We start from the raw sequence: 22,445 nt of genomic DNA, 5'->3' as shown, positions 1-22,445 counted from the left end.
ATTTTTATTGTGGTAATGTAGAAATTTCCTTTTTGATTGTAAACCATAGTATTTAGAGCTACCATACGTGTGAAAGTTGTAAACATATACTAATTCAGAGACTGCATCACTGAAAAGGTCTAAGTTGTTGCAGCTAGCTATACATTTGCTGAGTTTACAAATGTAGGGTCTATGTTACTATGTAGACTCTACTAGTACTAGTAGACTAGTTCTCCCAATCTCGATACTTTGTTTACCTTTTATTTGTTTTAATTATACAGTGCGTCCCGGAAAAACGAAATTTTAAAGGAAAAATATAGCTTTATAAATCAATGAATAAATAAAAAATAAAAAAACACACACATTAACGCACAGTCATACAATACATAATGAAAAATTGAACGCTGTAGTCACACTCACACTGTCACAGCTCAGACACAGCCTAGGCCTAGGTTAAACATGACAGTAATTTAGATATGTGGGACCAGAATCACGGCAGCGCCAGAAAATGCATGAACATACTTACTGGTTTCAAAAACTGAATGAAAGACGTAAAACCAGGTATATTTTCCTCCTCATTCTTTCTGTCGACTTAGATATGGTAAAGTTACTATAGAAACTTGAAATGAAAGATAGAACTGTCCGAAATTAGAAATTCCGCTTTCTGACTCTCGAAAAGCCGGACGATTCGAGGGTAACGTACCAATCCAGCAAAGTATAGAGTCAATGCAAATTGAACAACAACTCCAGCTAGCTGCTAGCGCTTTGCGCACGCTAGCATTAGCACTGCAAAGTTTTGGAATACCGGGTCATGAATTTGGTTCAAACGGAAGCATATATCCTACAATATTCAGTGATCGTTGTCGCGGTTGAAATCGAGTCTAAAGTTATGAAATTGTAAATAATTAAATTTGTATAGAATAGAATAGAATAGAATAGAACAGGGGCGAATCCAGTTCAGTTCTCCCCCCTCCCCCCCCCCCCCCCCCAATCCGCGCGCGCAAGGCGCGGAAGCTATTACATTTCATTAAAAAAGACGATTCGTTGTACCGTTCTCGACTCTTAAAGGTATTACAAAGTTTTGGTATGGGGTCATGAATTTGGTTCAAATTAACATATTAGAAGCGTACGCGTTCCTACAATATTCATTGATCGTTGTCGCGGTTGAAATCGAGTCTAAAATTATGAAATTGTAAATAATAAACTTCTTATGTCGTATAGCTCCCTCTCAAGGTCAAGATATTAATTAAGCTATAAAAACAATGTTTTTTAACTAAAATCGACCGATTAGCTATTCCCATTTGGAAATTATATATCATAACTACATATTCTGAGATTTTCATGGTCGCAGCTACCATTGTACGACCATAGGCGCTATTTGAAATTTATCAAAATTTACCGGGAGCACCGGTAAATTTTTATATTCAATTTTTCTCGAAAACAGAAGTGTTTTAGGGGCTAATTTTTTTAGTGCTTATAATACATCCACAGGGGCATCCAAATATATCAAAATTGTAAAGATTCACTATCCACCCAATTTTCAAAATTTCCCAAAACTTTGTATTACCTTTAATCCTCGTCTGAATTCAGTTTTCCCCCTCCCGCGCGCGTTATTTTTTTATGCGGCACAGATTGGGGCATGGTACGTGTTGAGCCTATGGGAAGTACGTTCTTTCCCTTCTGAATAATGTCTGCACGTACGTGAGACTAGGCATGTTCGCTAGCGCATTAGCGCTGCGAAGAAGTTTGAATATCCATCGCGAACTATGTGTTTAGATAACATTCCTCTTCGTTTAAGTTAATTAAGTTTTATTGACTAATTATTGTGACGTTCTCCTTGTTGACGTGCTGCCTCCTCTTCAGATTTTCAATTGCATTTTAATTGTTGATGTAATGATTTTCCATACGGTAGTGGATTACATGTAACACTATTAAAAACAGACCTCTACAACTAGTACGCACACGACCACTATTAGTCTGTAAATCAAGACCCCTTTTACAAAAAAGCCCCAATCTGTGCCGCATAAAAAAATAACGCCTCCCGCGCGAAACGCGGAAGCTTTTACGTTTCATTAAATCATTAGAGAAAGAAGACGATTCGTTGTATGAGGCGCCGTTTGTAAAACAATTATATAGACAAATTATATGTTATATAATCATTATTTAACAAATAATAACCATTATTTACATATAATGCAAGAAAATGTACATTTTTATTTGTATATAATTCTGAACACATTTTTATTATTTATAAATAATGACAAAGAACGTTTCATTATTTATATATAATTGCCATTATTTATAAATAATTACAATTCACACTTTCATTATTTATATATAATAAAAAGCGTATTTCAATTATATAATATATAATGAAAAGCACATTTCCATTATATAATATATAATGAAAAGCCATTTCCATTATATAATATATAATGAAAAGCGTATTTCCATTATATAATATATAATGAAACGCACATGTCCATTATATAATATATAATGAAAAGCGTATTTCCATTATATAATATATAATGAAAAGCACATTTCCATTATATAATATATAATGAAAAGCGTATTTCCATTATATAATATATAATGAAAAGCACATTCCATTATATAATATATAATGAAAAGCACATTTCAATTATATAATATATAATGAGAGGCGTATTTCCATTATATAATATATAATGAAAAGCACATTTCCATTATATAATATATAATGAACAGCGCATTTCCATTATATAATATATAATGAAAAGCGCATTTCCATTATATATTAAATAACGATTGTGTATGCAAATGTCAATGGTTGGTAACGCCCATAATATGAATATTCATGAGCTTGACTGATATTATTATCCTCTATTCCAGGCACCTTTCCATTTTGTGTTCTTTGTGCATTCTTATCAGAAATCCTACGTGCGGTAAATAAGTCTCTGTATCACCATTCTCCTTCTTATTTGTATGCAGATTCGGTTATAATGATTGATAACTGTAATCATCCTTATTATTTTAATAAGAAATTTTTCTATCTGTGATGGAAGTTTTTATGTACGATTGCCTGATCTGAAGACAAGACTTTCGCTGCATGCATATTTAATGTATGACGTCACCCACACAGAGTGAGAGCTCGAGGTTTTCTTTGAAAGTTTGATGGTGAGTACAGCTGTAATTACGTTCAAATCTCGTAAATTGAATCATATTTATAAACATATCTGCTGTAGGTATGAATCTGCTGATTTGTCTGTACATTGTGAAGTGGTTTAAAATGGTTATATCTGATGAATTTAGGAGTAATCTACACTCGAACTTTTGATTCGTTATTTATCGTCGTGAGAATATTTCAGCTCGATTGCCATCGTCACTCCTTGATCCTTGGCCCAAACTTTCGGGCGAGACCCTCTCTGAAAATTAGATACGAGTATAGGGTCTATAGGCAGATCACTTCACTAGCGCTAGCTGCATCAATGATCCAAGCTTTTTGTTACTTTTAGGTCCAACTGTTGAAAAACTACTTTCATAGTTGGGTCAGAAGAAAGTTAATAGCTAACACTAAAAAGCATGGTCACAGTTGACATGAGTTGTGAACAAGCGCCAAAATTTGGACCAGATACCGAGTAGTTAGACGAGTACGAGAGTAGAAAATGTGAGGCCTAGGCCTACAGACCAGTAAATAATTGGACTACCTGTGAACAGGCGCGGATCCAGGATTTCTTAGGGGGGGGGGGCCCAAATTTGAAATTATGCAAGCCAAATATTGGTACGTAATAGTGACACCGGCAGTGGCGAAATGAGCAAAAACCGGGGGGGGGGGTAGACAAAAAAATCTGCACCACCCCACTCTTTCATGCAGGTTCCGCTAAACGTTTCTCTAAGTAGGTGAAGGGGGGGGGGGGGAGGTATTTACGATCAAGTAGAGCGTTGTGAAATTGGCGTGGTGTCTAAGGGCAAAGAACGTGCGGGGGTCAAGGGGTGGAACCCCCAGAAGCTCAGGGTATAGGCATTTAATTGCGGTCAGATGAGCATATTAGCATAACTTATTTGTGACACTGGCAGGACACTAATTGGCGTCACTATTCTTTCTTTATGAATTTGCCATTGTCCCACAAACGCATTAATAAGTATAATTTATTAAACATTAAGGAAAAATCTCGGAAAATTATGTCATTTCAGCAACATTTGTAAATCACCGGTAATCACCAGTATCGAATTAGAAATAAACCATGTTTGAATTATATTTGGGGGGCATCTGTCACCCCCCCCCCCAAGTCCCCTTCCCCATCAGTACGCCAGTGCCCCTCCCCCCGATCTACACGTAACTGATCTCCCCTACCTTTCTTCTTTCTCTTTTTTTCTTTCCCTTTCTCTCCTATTTTCCTTTCCTTTCCCTTCCTACTCTCTGTTTTAGGTTTGCTAGGGGGAGGCAAGGGCCTTTTGGCCCCCCCCTCCCCGATCCACACATTGTTGGCGGGATTAATCGCAACTGTTCTCCCCTTCTTATCACCCTTTTCTTTTCTTCTTCCTCTTTTTTGTTCCCCGTTAGCTCTCCTCTATCCCTTTCCCTTCCTTCTCCTTTTTTTTTTGGGGGGGGGGGGGAGGGAGGAGGAGGCAAGGGCCTTTGCCCCCCCCCCCCCCGAACTACAACTTGTTGGCGGGAAAATTGCAACTGATTTCCCCCTTCTTTTCTTCTTCCTCTTTTTTCCTTCTCTTTATCCCCTCTTTACTTTTTTTCTTTCCCTTTCCTTCCTTCTCTTTTATTTTTTGAGGGGGAGAGGTTACAGCTGGGAGGCAAGGCTCATTCGGCCCCCCGATCTCCTTCTTTTCCCCCTTTTCTTTTCCCCTTCCTCTTCTTTCTTTCCCTTTCTCCCCTTTTTCCCTTCTTTTCCTTCTATCTCTCTCTTTTTATTTTTTTCGGGTGGGGGGGGGGGGCGGCCCCCCTGGATCCGTGCCTGCCTGTGAATGTGATACTCTTAGTCGTACAGAGTCTCATAGCTGTCTAACAAATTAAAACACGATCCCCCCAAATTAGACTACACTGTATACAGGGGTACGTATAGTGGTGCCTGTGTGTTTCTTAAACTCTTTGTTGGCTTAGCCTAATTTGCCTCTGCTCTAGGCTCTATCTTTGAATTTTTGTTTGCTGTAAACACGATTAAGTTTTCTCTGTCATATATAGATCTAGGTCCATATCTATTTTGCGTTTTTTCAATTTGATAGAATGAACAGTTACGAGACATGCATCTAGATCATCTAGAGACTGTAGATCAACTAGATCTGGATCAAGGAATTGAATATAAATTTCAATGTTATATAATGAAGGAGGGCTTTTTTGGTAAAGAGAAAATCCAAAAGAGAACAGTTAATTCTGCAAATGCTCATCAATGTTTTAATGATCATGCTCATTTCCTTTTATTCTAAGAATTAAATCCCCCCCCCCTCTCTTTTACAGGAAAATGTACAGAGACTTGTCGCAGTTAATGCAGTACCAAATGCTTGCTTTCTTGGAGTATGTGCTTGAAACAAGAATGTCCTGGAGAAAACAGACCACCACAAGAGAAGGTAAACATATTTACTTTTGATCTAACTTGTTCTGTTTAGTTTTTTCAAGTAAAACAAAATTTTGAATAGGTGAGGTCAAGGTCAAACTGAAGGGGATGCAAAGGGCTGGTTTGAGAAGTATGTATTCATGGGATGGCTATGTATGAATCCACATGTCTACTAACACGTTGCTGAAGTGTTTCTCTTTTTAGAATTAACATTTTAAGCTCATGTGCAGGGGGAAAAGGGGGGGGGGGTCCAATACATGAAAAGGAACGACAAGCAAAAAAAAAAAAAATGGACCTTCAAATTTTGCTGAAAAAGTAATTGTTAAAGACAACTAAAATATTAAATAGTGCTATTTATTTCAAATTTGGTTAATATTTATTGAATTGTTTATAATTCTGTTCCAGGGATTGAGAAGGAGGGCTTCCTGTTGACAGATCAGGGGGTGCCTTGAGGTTCCACTCTTGATGTTCTGCCCCTTACCTGAAAGCGATGGCCTCTTGTGCCTGACATATTAGGAGCAAAGCACAATGGACTGGTAATTAATAATGAATATTACAATGTTTTTTTTTTAATCTGGTAAAGAAACAGATAAAGTCATAGCAACTGAGCCTGTCATGGCATTTCGAGTGACCAAACATTTGCTCCTGCAACGACTGCTCAAGGCTTTATTTGTCAAATGTGTAGGGTTAGGCCGAGGGTTGTAATTGGGATTGAGGTTAGGTGTAGGGTAAGGTCTAGTGTTGGATCCCGGGATGAAGTTCAGTATTTGGATAATAGTGTAGGAAATTGATGTTGAGCAAATGTCTTGAGGAACAAGTGTCATACAATCAGATTTTCCAGGTGCTGGTGGAGCTGTATGTATTGATACTCATCATTGGCAGTTTAAAAATCTTCCTTTGTATTAGTAAACTAAAAATACGCTGATCCCCAGTTTGTGAAACGTGTATCTGATTTTTACGACCTGCTCTATTGTTTAGTGGTTATGGTGTAACACAAAATGAATTCTTAATCTTAATCCTGGATCCATAGCTAAACGTAATATTAACCCTAAAGCTAATCTAAAACCCTATCACAACTTGAGCAATAACCATATATCTTGATGAAATAAAGCTTGTGTTAAGCATTGGCAGACCCAAAGTCCGGTTATCCTAAATTCCTTTCTATATACTGCTATTGTACAAAGTTGATATTTAAGTACATCCCATTGCAAGTTCTAAAATTTCTGTAAAAACCTTACCCTGCTGCAAGATGATAGTGTGTGAAGTAAGTTGGCTCATAGTAGAGCATGAATTATTACCTGCAATTCTCAACCAATACACCCTTGCCACCTGCAATCCATCTCACTTTCATAATATATTCTTTAAACAACATTAACTGAAGTTCAAAATTTTGATTAGTGATTAAGAAAGGCTACAAAGAATTGTATTCTTTTTTCACACTCGTATAATAGAGGGGGAGGGGGGGGGGGCAGCCTAGCAGTATAAGATCAAATTATCTTATATGATTATATCCTGCAAGTGTGATAAAGAAAAATATGTTTGTGTACTAAAAGTGAAACAAGAACAAATCACTTTAAACTTTTGGTTGTTAATAACTCAAATCAAGTTACAAGTTACAAGTTACACTCAAATCAAAACGAGGTTTTCAAAGCTTAAAGTTTAAGGATGTAAATTCTATGCCATTTCTATGAATGCTACTTGCTATTCTTAAAGCCCCACTGTCCTACTTGCTCTCTCTATATAGAAAACTTCCCCAATCGGTGTCTGTTGGTCCCCCATGATCCTCTCTTTCTTATGTTAGTTGAGAACTGAGTTGATGAGATAGCCACCTGTCAGTGACCTGGCTGGGTGGTCTAATCCCTTCTGGCCCAGTAGTATTGACGGTCTTTAAAACAATGATCGGAATGTTTGATTAGATCTTTTACTCAGACATGTAGTATATTAGTAATAAAATACATGTTTGGCAATATGGTATTTCATTTCAGACCATAATGAGATCTGGGATCTCTCGTTGGCACGGAAAATAAGGAATGTACTCCTGTTGAGCAAACAGTGAATTTATATAAAACTAATAGCCCTTTGAAGATTACTAGAAGAAGAAAAACAACAAGAAAGAAGAAAAAGAAATATACTTGTGATGTCAGCTTTAGATCTTAAAGTGCTTGTAACAATATTGGATTTTTTTTTCTTCTTTCAATTAACATTTTATTCATGAACAGCTGGCTTATTGGAATTGGTTACAAAGATACAAGTGGACTTGTCTGTAGTAGTTGCTGAAGAGGAGCAGTCAGCACAAGGAGCGTGTGCCTCCAAAACAACGTGGGAACTTCTCCCAAGTTCATCTCAAATCACAAGGCTCTTCAGGAATCAAGATGTAACAATGGAGGTTGAGAAGGAGTTTGCGACCCTCCTGATTTGGACTACTCGCTATATACATTCTCAAACAATGGATTGTAGCACTTCTGCACAAAACTCAACAAGTCATGATTGAGGAAAATGCAACAAATACTCAGTTGAGTATTGATTTATGTGACTGGTATTAGGGTAGGATTCAGCTTGGTAATTTTATATAAACTATGTCCCAAAAGAACCTCATTGGTCCTTATGGTTCCACGCCACAAGCTGCTCCCTCCCCTGTTTCGGTATACCGAACCCAGACTATCAAGGGATCAAATGAATTAAAATCCACACTTGATTACAAATGAATTGATCTTTTGAATATTGTCATCATTTCAGGGTGGTTTTGGTTACGGGTTAGTGTGAGCTTTCTGTGCGTAAAAGTGAGGGTACTTCGTGCAGAGATCAGTGAATGGATATTTCATGTACAATGCAAAAGAGATGTCTATCTTCATTGGAATTCAGGATGTGAATTCCAATGAAGATGGCTTGTTTATAAGGAGAGAAGCAAGATAGATTGATGTAAACTTAATGACATCAGCGAATGTTTGCCTGTATTGTTTGAATGACACGGATATTGAATAACATGAAGTTAAGTGGAAAGAATGGCATAATATATTCGATTTGTACACCATCCTATTGAATTTTTTTTAAATAGCATTATATGATAACATTTGTGCACAGGTCTATGGAAAACCAGTAAGTGGCATATACAATAAGATCATTTACCGCAGCTCAAGGAATACCGTAGATATCACTTACCGTAGTTGCTGCTATTTGTGCCCACATGCATATTAATATCAAACAGTTGAAGCTAAAACTAATATAATCTAATTAACAGGTTTTTTTTTCTCCAATTATCATAACAAGAGAGAAAAACATACTTTTATAATAACTTCCATTATTTCTTTATTTGATCCACGAGACCGAGTAGTCCAGCCTTTGTGAATCTGTATGTTCTCCAGATTTCATTGTCAGGGCCTATTGGGGGGGGGGGGGGGCGGATCTAGCTTTTTGCTAAGGGGGGGGGGGTTGTCCCTATGACGATGCAGAGCATCGCCCACGAGCCGCATAGCGGCGAGGCGATTAACGCATTTATAAGATGGATTTTTAAATTTTTTTTTCTCTCTCGCTGTCTCACTGCATTATAAATTTTTCATTTTCACGACATCAACATCTCTCACCATTAAACAGTTCTCTCATTTCCTTTCCTTTCTCTTTTGCTCTCTCTCTCTCTCTGAACTCTCACGTTCTGTTTCCAGATTTTTTCCACATATGATTCCATTTATCCAACCATATATGCACACTAAAAAGAAAAGATATGAAGGGAATACTGTATATAAGATAATAAACATGTTTAATTTATTCATTTTATTACAACAAACTAATATGTTTACAGATTATAACATTGATGGTCAAATATTAAGCACAAATGACCTCATCTGCTACTTCCATTTGTAGATTACTTTTTTCTTTAAAAATTCAACAAAGCATACTTAGGCTAAATCTGAGCACTGTTTTTTTCTCCAGGGAATGTATTGTATCATGACCTGCACCCTTATTATAAAACACATTATAAAAACATGCTGATTTCTTTAAAAAAAAAAAAAATACCTATGACTCAATGATTGCAATTTTTTCCAGAGAAACAATAATACTGTACAATAGTATATAACATCCTTTAGTGTGATGGTTACTCCGTGGTCCACACACGCACCAAGGTATATCAGACCTTTTATTAACAGTTGCTTGTTTTATACAATATATAAATCATACTCATAGGCCCATTCCCAAATGTTATAATTATTATCAATAAACAGAAATTGATAAAAGATGACCCCTCCCCAAAACTCTTATATTCCAAAAGTTTGATCTTGTCTGACAGGTGGTAACTTGAGTACTTGACTACATCTTATTTGCCCTATAGACACATACTTAAAATGGATGCCTTGGCAAAGCCTCAGTTTTATAAATGATTGACTTAGACTGCCGATGAACATATTTCTTGTGTATTTATCTACACCATTAACTTTTCTCCACATCGTGCTGTCAGATTGAGATGCTTTGGTGTGATATACTTAATGTTTTACATCATGTTTTTAATGAACTCCTACCTTGCTTAGTTATGCAGACATTGGGCCCTTTTTTTAAAACTTGCGATAGCAGTGGAAAGGATGTGCATAAAAGAAGAGGCGGGATATCCATAGTTACTACTACCATGTACTACTACAACATGGGTAAAATTGCATCATTGTATTATACCTTGGTTCCTGGTTACCTCTCCTTGGTAGTTTGAAAACTATGTTTCAGTACCGGTAATCATTGTAATAGTGTTTCTGTTTCATGGTGTCACTGGTGTGGTTGTGTGTATGAAGGCCAAATTTTCTACTTTCCTGCTTCGCCTGTCCACAATCACTAAACAATTTGAGCTGAAATACAGGGCCTTATATACAAGGTGATTAAAAAATTAAACATACTGCTTGCAAGGTGAAGTTACACGTACTGCTTGAAGAGAATTGTGAATGATATTTATCTATTGGGAGTTTGACCAAATCCAGGTTAAAAAATTTCAGCTTCAGAGGGGGGGCATTACCCCTCAACCCCCCCCCCCCCCCCCCCCCCCCCTGTGCGCGCTTTTGACTGATGTGTCCCCCCAGGAGTGGTGGAGCGTCTTCCAAAGTGGGGGGGGGCACCAACAAAATAGGCACTTTCTGGAAAAAAAGGGAATCTCAAAGCGAAAATATCCATTTTTTTAGACAATGGTATATACCCCTACATTGTGATTACATTATCAGGGACGATTTCAACATTTGTTTCTCTTTATACACCATACAAGATATTGCTTAAGTATCAGTTTGGTGTGATGGTATGCAAATTGATTTGCGAGCGAGGAAAATTTTATGTTTTGTGAGGTCGCAGTACAAAAAATTGCATCTTATTAAGAGGGAAAAACCCAATCCTGATGGGGTTATAAGCACATTCTCACAATAGAAGACTGAAAAGACCTTTAATAAGTAACGTAATTATATCATCTATAAATGCGAGCGAGCTTTGGGGGAACTTACTCTTAGTCGCTTGAAATTAGGGGCGCGTTTAATGATGAGAGGAAAAGGGGACACTACAGGGATAAGGGGAAAAGGAGCATGTGTCAGGTAAAAAGGGTAATTATCAGAGGTGAAAATGGGGCACTTCTTAGACCTACAGAAAGAGGCACTCACCAGGAATGAAAAAAGGCACTTATCAGAATGGGAATTCTCACGTGATTGGGAATACTTGATAACCCTATAGTCTAAGTTTCATTGACTAAAAACTTAAACTTTGAAAATTATATCAAAAATTCAAAAACTTAACCTTAGGTTAAGTTTTTGATGTTGACGCCGTCGCCGCCGCCGTCACCGGAAAAGCAGCGCCTATGTCTCACTTTTTGCTCGTAGGCGAGACAAAAAGGGAGGTGCAGATCAGATTTTAATAGGGGCATTTAATGGAGGTGAAAGGGGGCTATTATGAGAATGGGGAAGTGGCTCTTATTAAAAAGAAAAAGAGGCACATGTTAAAGTAAACAAGGCACTTATGAGAGATGAAAAGGGGTAATTATGAGAAGGGTAAGGGGTACTTATGATCAGAAAAAAGAGCATTTATTAGGAAGGAAAAGGGGGCGTGTCAAATAAAAGTGGCAGCTATTAGAGACAAAATGGGACACTCATCCAGTGGCGGATCCAGGGGGGCTGGCCCGGCCCCCCCTTGAGGAAAAAATCATGTAAAATCACGTGATTTTTACCTTTTTGGGGGGGTGCAAATTGAAATTTTTTTGAGGATCAAAAGAAAAAAAATGTGCTCACTCCCCCCGCCCCCCCACTGAGCGATTTTTTGGCCGGCGCGTTTTTCAAATTTTCGGGAGCAAAAAACAAAATTGTGCTCTGTACCCCCCCCCCCCCCCCCCCACTGAGCGACTTTTCGGCTGGCGCGATTTTCAAATTTTCGGGAGCAAAAAAAAAAAAGTTGGGCCCCCCCCCTAAGAAATCCTGGATCCGCGCCTGCACTCATCAGAGATGAAAAGAGCACTAATCAGGAGATGGAGGGGGCACTTATCAAAAGTGAAAGGGGCATTTCTCGTAGTTGAAAAGGGGCACTTACTAGAGATTAAAAAGGGCAGTTATGAGAATAGTAATGAACACTTATTGCATAGAATAATGGGAACTTGTCGAAGGATAAGGGGCACTTATCAGAGGTGAAATGGGGAAGGGGCAATTTTACAAATTAATAGGGGAACTTGTCAAAGTAATATGGCACTTTACCTATGTGAAAAGGCCATAAAAGGGGCATACTGGGGGTACTTGAAAAAGTGGGGGGGGGGGGCACTGACCCCTCCCCCCTGGCTAACAACATATCTCCGCCACTGGTTATGAAGTTTATAATACCAAGGTTTTGATACCCAGTCGCAGCTACAGCAGTTCATTGAAGAGGCTAAGTAGAACTTCATAGTCCATACTGTACATGTATGTCTGTTGAATGAAAAGAGAAGAGAATGAAAGTTAAACATTGATACCTACATCATACATGTATCTCTGTTGTAACATAAAAATGTCTTGCATGTACATTGTAGGCCTAGGCCTCAAATTTTTTCATGTGGAATCATACATAGCCATCCCATTAATACATACTCTGTACTTCTCAAACCAGCCCTTCGCATCCCCTCCAGCTTGGCCTTGACCTCACTCATTTCAAAATGTTGTTTTACTTGAAAAAAAATAAACAGATCAAGTTAGATCAAAAGTAAATATGTTTACCTTCTCTTGTGGTGGTCTGTTTTCTCCAGGACATTCTTGTTTCAAGCACATACTCCAAGAAAGCAAGCATTTGGTACTGCATGCATTAACTGCGACAAGTGTCTCTGTACATTTTCCTGTAAAAGAGAGGGGGGGGGATTTAATTCTTAGAATAAAAGGAAATGAGCATGATCATTTAAACATTGATGAGCATTTGCAGAATTAACTGTTCTATTTTAATTTGGATTTTCTCTTTACCAAAAAAGCCCTCCTTCATTATCTAACATTGAAATTTATATTCAATTCCTTGATCCAGATCTAGTTGATCTACAGTCTCTAGATGATCTAGATGCATGTCTTGTAACTGTTCATTCTATCAAATTGAAAAAACGCAAAATAGATATGGACCTAGATCTATATATGACAGAGAAAAAAAGAGAGAGAGAGAGAGAAGGAAAAGAAGGAAAAAAGGAGAGAAAGGGAAAGAAAGAAGAGGAAGAAGAAAAGAAAATGGGGAAAAGGAGATCGGGGGGCCGAAAGGGCCTTGCCTCCCAGCTGTAACCTCTCCCCCTCCCCCCATCAAAAAATAAAAGAGAAGGAAGGAAAGGGAAAGAAAAAAAGTAAAGAGGGGATAAAGAGAAGGAAAAAAGAGGAAGAAGAAAAGAAGGGGGAAATCAGTTGCAATTTTCCCGCCAACAAGTTGTAGTTCGGGGGGGGGGGGGGCAAAGGCCCTTGCCTCCTCCTCCTCCCCCCCCCCCCCCCAAAAAAAAAAGGAGAAGGAAGGGAAAGGGAAAGGGATAGAGAGCTAAAAGGGAACAAAAAAGAGGAAAAAGAAAAGAAAAGAGAGATAAGAAGGGGAGAACAGTTGCGATTAATCCCGCCAACAATGTGTGGATCGGGGAGGGGGGGGGCCAAAAGGCCCTTGCCTCCCCCTAGCAAACCTAAAACAGAGAGTAGGAAGGGAAAGGAAAGGGAAATAGGAGAGAAAGGGAAAGAAAAAAAGAGAAAGAAGAAAGGTAGGGGAGATCAGTTACGTGTAGATTGGGGGGGGGGGAGGGGCACTGGCGTACTGATGGGGAAGGGGACTTGGGGGGGGGGGGTTGACAGATGCCCCCCAAATATAATTCAAACGTGGTTTATTTCTAATTCGATACCGGTGATTACCGGTGATTTACAAATGTTGCTGAAATGACATAATTTTCCGAGATTTTTCCTTAATGTTTAATAAATTATACTTATTAATGCGTTTGTGGGACAATGGCAAATTCATAAAGAAAGAATAGTGACGCCAATTAGTGTCCTGCCAGTGTCACAAATAAGTTATGCTAATATGCTCATCTGACCGCAATTAAATGCCTATACCCCTGAGCTTCTGGGGGTTCCACCCCTTGACCCCCGCACGTTCTTTGCCCTTAGACACCACGCCAATTTCACAACGCTCTACTTGATCGTAAATACCTCCCCCCCCCCCCCCTTCACCTACTTAGAGAAACGTTTAGCGGAACCTGCATGAAAGAGTGGGGTGGTGCAGATTTTTTTGTCTACCCCCCCCCCCCCCCCCCCCGGTTTTTGCTCATTTCGCCACTGCCGTGTCACTATTACGTACCAATATTTGGCTTGCATAATTTCAAATTTGGGCCCCCCCCCCTAAGAAATCCTGGATCCGCGCCTGTTCACAGGTAGTCCAATTATTTACTGGTCTGTAGGCCTAGGCCTCACATTTTCTACTCTCGTACTCGTCTAACTACTCGGTATCTGGTCCAAATTTTGGCGCTTGTTCACAACTCATGTCAACTGTGACCATGCTTTTTAGTGTTAGCTATTAACTTTCTTCTGACCCAACTATGAAAGTAGTTTTTCAACAGTTGGACCTAAAAGTAACAAAAAGCTTGGATCATTGATGCAGCTAGCGCTAGTGAAGTGATCTGCCTATAGACCCTATACTCGTATCTAATTTTCAGAGAGGGTCTCGCCCGAAAGTTTGGGCCAAGGATCAAGGAGTGACGATGGCAATCGAGCTGAAATATTCTCACGACGATAAATAACGAATCAAAAGTTCGAGTGTAGATTACTCCTAAATTCATCAGATATAACCATTTTAAACCACTTCACAATGTACAGACAAATCAGCAGATTCATACCTACAGCAGATATGTTTATAAATATGATTCAATTTACGAGATTTGAACGTAATTACAGCTGTACTCACCATCAAACTTTCAAAGAAAACCTCGAGCTCTCACTCTGTGTGGGTGACGTCATACATTAAATATGCATGCAGCGAAAGTCTTGTCTTCAGATCAGGCAATCGTACATAAAAACTTCCATCACAGATAGAAAAATTTCTTATTAAAATAATAAGGATGATTACAGTTATCAATCATTATAACCGAATCTGCATACAAATAAGAAGGAGAATGGTGATACAGAGACTTATTTACCGCACGTAGGATTTCTGATAAGAATGCACAAAGAACACAAAATGGAAAGGTGCCTGGAATAGAGGATAATAATATCAGTCAAGCTCATGAATATTCATATTATGGGCGTTACCAACCATTGTTACCAATGCCATTGCACATATTGCATTACACAATCGTTATTTAATTATATAATGGAAATGCGCTTTTCATTATATATTATATAATGGAAATGCGCTGTTCATTATATATTATATAATGGAAATGTGCTTTTCATTATATATTATATAATGGAAATACGCTTTTCATTATATATTATATAATTGAAATGTGCTTTTCATTATATATTATATAATGGAATGTGCTTTTCATTATATATTATATAATGGAAATACGCTTTTCATTATATATTATATAATGGAAATGTGCTTTTCATTATATATTATATAATGGAAATACGCTTTTCATTATATATTATATAATGGACATGTGCGTTTCATTATATATTATATAATGGAAATACGCTTTTCATTATATATTATATAATGGAAATGGCTTTTCATTATATATTATATAATGGAAATGTGCTTTTCATTATATATTATATAATTGAAATACGCTTTTTATTATATATAAATAATGAAAGTGTGAATTGTAATTATTTATAAATAATGGCAATTATATATAAATAATGAAACGTTCTTTGTCATTATTTATAAATAATAAAAATGTGTTCAGAATTATATACAAATAAAAATGTACATTTTCTTGCATTATATGTAAATAATTGTTATTATTTGTTAAATAATGATTATATAACATATAATTTGTCTATATAATTGTTTTACAAACGGCGCCTCATATCGTTGTACCGTTCTCGACTCTTAATCCTTGTCTGAATTTCAAAAATGTTTTTTTTGTCTGCTCCTTTTTCTTCATACGTCCTCTTCCTTTTCTCTCCCCTCTTTTTTCGGCTTTTTTTTTTGGGGGGCGCCCCCACTGCATCTTTTGAACATCTTTTGATACCTTGTCCGCCCCCGGAAACCCGGGTTGAAGGCAAATTACGGTCAGATAAGCATTCAGGGGCCCACCTCAGGGCCCCTGGTGGAGTCGAGGGTGCAGAAACCCCTGAATTTCACGGGTTTCAGGCATTTGTTTACGGTCAGATAAACATATTTTTATACCTTATTTGTGACACTGGCAGGATACTGATTGGCGTGAGGTCTAGCGAGCGGAGCCCCCAGAAACCCATGGGTTTTAAGCATTACATTACCGTCAGATTCGCCCCCGGAAGCTCAGGGGTATAAACATTTTGATTACGGTCAGATGAACATATTTTTATACTTTATTTGTGACACTGGCAGGACATTGATTGGCGTGAGGTCCAGCGGGCGGAGCCCCCAGAAGATCAAGGGTTTTAGGCACTAAATTGCAGTCAGATGAGTATCAAGGGGCCTGCCAAAGGGCCCTTGGTTGGGTCCGGGGGGCAGAGCCCACGGAAGCTCAGGGGTTTAAGGCGTTTAATTACGGTCAGATGAGCAATTTTTGATACCTTATTTTGTTGAGAAACTGGTAGTTAACTATTTTTTCTTTCTTGCTCTCTTTCTTTCTATTTCTCTTTTCTCGTTCCGCGGGCCCAGAGCCCCCTCCCCTATCAATACGCCAGTGCCCCCGCCCCCCCCCCCCCCCCGATCTACACTTTGTTGGCGGAAAAATCACAACTGATCTCCCCTACCAAGGGTGTCGATTTGTATCCGTGGCGGGGGGGATGATAGGTGCCAAAATATTTTCGGCAATGGATCAAAGCAACCAAGAGGTAGAAGCGTGTGGCAGGTTGCACCCCATCCCCAAGCGCGTAGCATGCTCCCTAGGGGGTTGTGAGGAGTGAGGAGTTCCCCCCCCCCTCCCCCGAGAAGCGCGGAAGCTTTGACGTTTCATTAAATTATTAGAGAAAGAAGACGATTCGTTGGAACGTTTTCAACTCTTAATCCTTGTTTGAATCAAATGCCCCTTCCTCCGCGCGTAGCGCAGAAGCTCTGATGTTTATTTAGATTATTAAAGAAAGAAGACGATTTGATGTACCATTCTCGACTCTTAATCCGTAATGTTTGAACTAAGTTCCCCTTCCTCCGCGCGTAGCGCGGAAGCTCTGACGTTTCATTAAATTATTAAAGAAAGAAGACGATTCGATGTACCATTCTCTTGTCTGATTTCAGTTCCCCCCTCCCGCGCAAAGCGCGGAAGCTTTGACGTTTCATTAGATTATTAGAGAAAGAAGACGATTCGTTGGAACGTTCTCGACTCTAAATCCTTGTTTGAATCAAGTTCCCCTTCCTCCGCGCGTAGCGGGGAAGCTCTGACGTTTCATTAGATTATTAAAGAAAGAAGACGATTCGATGTACCATTCTCGACTCTTAATCCTTATTGCTTAAACCAAGTTTCCCCTTCCTCCGCGCATAGCGCGGAAGCTCTGACGTTTCATTAGATTATCAAAGAAAAAAGACGATGCAATGTACCATTCTCGACTCTTAATCCTTAATGTTTAAATCAAGTTCCCCAGCGCGGAAGCTCTGACGTTTCATTAGATTATTAGAGAAAGCAGTCGATTCGTTGTATCGTGTCCTTATCTGAGTGCAATCCCCCCCCCCCCCGGCCCTCCCGCGCAAAGCGCGGAGGCTTTGACGTTCCATTTAATTATTACTCTTAATTCTTGTCTGAATTCATTTTCGCCCATTCCTGCGCGGAGCGCGGAAGCTTCCACATTTCATTACATTATTGGAGAAAGAAGACGGTTCGTTGTATCGTGTCATTGTCTTAATTCAGTTTCCCCCCTACCCCGTGCGAAGCGCGGAAGCTTTGACGATTTAATAAATTATTACTCTTAATCCTTGTCTATATTCATTTTCGCCCATCCCGCGCAAAGCGCGGAAGCTTTCACGTTTCATTAAATTATTAGAGAAGGAAGACGATTCGTTGTATCGTGTCCTTGTTTGAATCCGGTTTCCCCCCATATACGCTTGTCTCATTTATTTCGTATATAATGTATATATTATGCAAATGAGATAGTAAAATGTATATATTGATGGTCATCTTGCGAGTAATAACCATTAACTACTCTCATCGGGCTCTTATCATTAATTTTTCTCTTTATTATTTTTTTTTATGGTGAATTATTGGGGGGGGGTATGATTGTACAGGCCATCCCCCCACCTGAAATATTGGGGGGGGGGGATATATCCCCCCCATCCCCCCCACCCCCCCCCCCCCGGGATCGACACCCATGTCCTCTACCTTTCTTCTTTCTCTGTTTTTCTTCCCCTTTCTCTCCTCTTACCCTTTCCCTTCCTTTACTTCTCTATCTTTTAGGTTTGATTGGGGGGGGGGGGGTGGAGGTGGAGGCATGGTCCCCACCCATTACCTTTTTTTCGGTCCCTTCTATAGCTCTCCTTTTTCTCTTTTCCTTCTTTCTCTCTTTTTTTTAGCGGGGCGGGGGAGACAAGGGCATTTTGCCTCACCCCCACCGCAATCCACAACTTGTTGGCGAAAAAATTGCAACTGATACCCCCTTCATTCTATTTCTTTCCTCCTCTCTAATTTTTTTGATTGGGGCCCTTTCGACCCCCCCCCCCCGATCACTTCCCTCTTTTCTTTTCTTCTTCCTCTTCTTTCTTTCCCTTTCTCTCCTTTTTCCCTTCTTTTCCTTCTCTCTCTCTCTCTCTCTCTCTTTTTCCTCCTTTTTTTTTTCCCTCCTTTTTTTTTACTCCTTTTTTTTTTCCCTTCTTTTTTTTCCCTTTTTTTTTTTCCTTCTTTTTTTCCTTCTTTTTTGTTTCCCTTTTTTCCCCTTTTTTTTTCCTTCTTTTTTTCCCCCTTTTTTTTCCCAGGGGGGGGGGGGGGGCCGGGCCCCCGGGCTCCCCTGGATCCGCGCCTGGAATAGAATATAATTTATTGACTCATTCGATCCCCTTCTGGGGTATGAGAGTACAACACATGTACATGTCATGATAATGATACATAATAAAGAATACAAACATAGCTTAAAGGTAAAGACCAGTATTGGAAACGCCCCAATTTCAAAAAATGAAATGGAAGCTCTTATTACCAATCATGTGAAAGAATATGTTTTGACTAATACATGATGATAAAAAATTTGCCGGGAAACTGCCTACTAATTCATATATTTGGTAAATTTGTTTCTCTCATGGTCTGTGAGAGATATAGGGTAGTCCCATATACATCTTTCTGTGTATAGTGCTTGTAACTTTACAAAGAATGGGCCAAATTTCTTATCATTTTGATGATTCCAGAACCTTGCAGATGCTAGATGCTAGATGATCAACCTTTTCTGATCGATTCCACAACGTTTCTTCCACAATGCAATCGCATGACCATAACTGGTCTTTACCTTTAATAATACAAAGAATACAGAATACAACATAACAACAATATAAAAAGTATAACGATAAATAGGAATAACCAAACCTAGCCTATGCTAAACATAAATACAATATTATACAATATGGCAAGCATACATGAAAAGTGGAGAATACCACATGAACAATCTAAATACAAACATGAAGAAAAAAGAAAGATTTTTTAAAAAATACATTATTGTCTTAACTATATAAGAATTATAAGTTTCATTTTTGTACATGTAAGTGAGTTGTGATTGGATTGTTAAGATTTATGCAGACTAACAAAATATGGCATAATCGTCCATTGGACAAACAAAAACATAATGGAAAATAATTTAATAAGACAAACAAAAACAAAAAGTATACTAACAAAAAAAATGAACAAAAGAACAAACAAACCATGAAAACTATACTTGACCTAAAGAAAGACTGTTTTAAAGAAAATAGTTCCTTTTCATTCTCATAAGTGCCCATTTTCATCTCTGGTAAATTACCCTATTAAATTCTGAGAGATACTCGTTTTATTTTGTCAAGTGCCCCTTTTCCTCCTGATAAGTGCTCTTTTCATCTCTAATAACTGCTCCTTTCATTTTGACACGTGTCCCATTTCCTTCCTAATAAATGCTCTTTTTCCTTTTTTTAAGTGCCCCTTCCCCTTCTCATAATTACCTCTTTTCATCTCTGATAAGTGTCCCGTTTATTTTAACATGTGCCTCTTAGTCTTTTTAATAAAAGCCACTTCCCCTTCTCATAAAATCCCCCTTTCACCTACGATAAATGCCCCTATTAAAATCTGAAAGGTGCCCCTTTGCTTTCAACAAATGCACGTTTACCTTTATTATTATACCGTACCCCTTTTTCATTCTCATAAGTGTCCCTTTTTAGATGCGATAAGTGTCCCCTTTCACCTCTGATAATTACCCTTTTAACAATGATACGTGCCCCTTTTCCTTTCTTATAAGGAACATATCCCTTTTTAAAATTTTTTATAAATGCCCTTTTTCACTTCTTATAAATGCCCCTATCAATTATGATGGGTGCCTTTTTTCCGTCGACAAATGCTCATTTCTCATTCTCATAAGTGCCTATTTCATCCCAAGTGAGTGCCCCTTTTTAAAAGAAGGTTGAGTTCTGGGAAGAGGTGAAAATAATTTGTGAGCGTTACTCATTCTTATTATGCAAGTGTGGAAGAACATCAGATAAGACATGTTCCCTGAAAAGCATGGCTCTTCAAATGCCTTCATATTCTAAATATGCATGTAGCCTAACATCGTAAAAATCGGTGGGGGGGGGGGGGCGGCTTTTTACGCCACGTGTTCGTGTAGTCCCATATACATCTTTCTTTGTACAGTGTTTGTAACTTTACCAAGACTTGGCCAAATTTCTTATCATTTTGATGATTCCAGAACCTTGCAATACACACAAATTCTTATATGCTAGATGATCAACCTTTTCTGATCGATTCCACACCCGTTTCTTTCACAATGCAATCGCATGACAAGAACTCAACTTCATCTTTAAGGTGAAGGAGGTGCCCCATTTCACCTCTGATAATTACCCGTTGTAATTTGACACGAGCTCCTTTTCTTTTCTAATAAGTGTCATCCCTTACAATAAGTGTCCCCTGTTCCTCTCATCATTAAACGTGCCCCTAATTTCAAGCGACTAAGAGCAATATCCCCAAAAGCTCGCTCGCTACGCTCTCGCTCGAATTTATAGATGTTATAGATGGTTCTTACCAAAGGTCTTTTCAGTCTTCTGTTATAAGAATGTGCTTTGGGATTGGGTTTTTCCTCTTTGGAGGATGTAATTTTTCGCACTGCGACTTCACAAATCTTAAATTTTTTCCTCGCTCGCAAATTAATTTTAAGACCATCACCTAACTGCAAGGTATCTTATACGATGTATAAAGAGAAACAAATATTGAAATCAGAACAAACAAAATGTAATCACAATATAGGGATATATACCGATGTCTAAAAAATGTAAATTTTCGCTTAGAGATTTCCGTTCATAGGTGCCCTTTTTTCCAGAAAGTGCCCTTTTTTGTTGGTGCCCCCCCCCTTCCCCCACTTTGAAAGTCGCTCCGCCGCCTCTGATTTGGTTACATCTTTCTCCACGGGGATTCGAACCAATTTCTCCCCGAGATCTTCGGCTTAGCTCCCAAGCATCTTCACTAGTCTGTCTGGGCAGGTTCACTCAGGCGCGGATCCAGGGGTGGGGGGGGGGGTAGAGCGGGCCTTGCCTCCCCCCTCCGCAATAAAAAAATAAATAAATAAAAAAGGAGAGAGAGAGAAGGAAAAGAAGGGATCCGGAAAGAGGAGAGAAAGGGAAAAAAGAAGAGGAAGAAGAAAAGAAAGGAGGGAAGAAGGAGATGGTGGGGGGGGGGGGGCAAAAGTACTTGCCTCCCAGGCTGTTGCCCCCCCCCCCCCCCAATCAAAGAAAGAAAAGAAAAGGAAGGAAAGCGAAAGAAAAAAAGGAAAAGAGGGTTAAAGAGGAAGAAGATAAGAAAAGAAGGGGGATATCAGTTGCAATTTTCCCGCCAACAAGTTGTGGATCGGGGGGGGGGGGGAGGCACTTGCCTCCCCCACTCCCCGTCCCCGTTTAAAAAAGAGAGAGAAGGAAGGAAAAGGAAAGAGGAGAGCTAAAGGGGAACACAAAAGAGGAAGAAGAAAAGAAAAGGAGAAAGAAGGGGCGATCAGTTGCGGTTAATCCCGCCAACAATGTGTGGAGCGGGTTAGGGCCAAAATGACCTCCTCCCCCCAACCCCCCCCCCCCCCCCAGCAAACCTTAAAGAGAGAGAAGGAAGTGGCAATTTTCCCGCCAACAAGATGTAGATCGGGGGGGGGGGCTGGCGTACTGACAGGGGAGGGGGTACTTGAGGAAATAAAATTCAAACGTGGTTTATTTCTAATTTCATAA

General features: G+C 39.0%; 3 long non-coding RNA genes across 3 annotated transcripts; 1 reads left to right on the top strand and 2 right to left on the bottom strand.

Moving 5' to 3' along the window:
- Positions 1-3,006: 3,006 nt before the first annotated feature.
- LOC115920714 lies at positions 3,007-8,234 on the top strand. Its single transcript, XR_004062483.1, has 4 exons — positions 3,007-3,138; positions 5,432-5,541; positions 5,934-6,064; positions 7,748-8,234. It is a non-coding gene; the product is annotated as an uncharacterized LOC115920714 (long non-coding RNA).
- Positions 8,235-9,265: 1,031 nt separating this feature from the next.
- Positions 9,266-10,541, bottom strand: LOC115920728. Its single transcript, XR_004062498.1, has 2 exons — positions 9,702-10,541; positions 9,266-9,657 (listed from the first exon to the last, which is right to left on the bottom strand). It is a non-coding gene; the product is annotated as an uncharacterized LOC115920728 (long non-coding RNA).
- Positions 10,542-11,990: 1,449 nt separating this feature from the next.
- Positions 11,991-15,041, bottom strand: LOC115920773. The gene is made up of 3 exons (XR_004062538.1): positions 14,901-15,041; positions 12,713-12,828; positions 11,991-12,427 (listed from the first exon to the last, which is right to left on the bottom strand). It is a non-coding gene; the product is annotated as an uncharacterized LOC115920773 (long non-coding RNA).
- Between the last annotated feature and the right edge of the window lie 7,404 nt (positions 15,042-22,445).

This window comes from Strongylocentrotus purpuratus, unplaced genomic scaffold, assembly GCF_000002235.5.
Source record: "Strongylocentrotus purpuratus isolate Spur 01 unplaced genomic scaffold, Spur_5.0 spur5_scaffold_9, whole genome shotgun sequence".
Classification (NCBI taxonomy): Eukaryota; Metazoa; Echinodermata; class Echinoidea; order Camarodonta; family Strongylocentrotidae; genus Strongylocentrotus; species Strongylocentrotus purpuratus.
The sequence above is the reverse complement of the archived record's forward strand: the minus strand, read 5'-3'. Positions and strand labels throughout refer to the sequence as shown.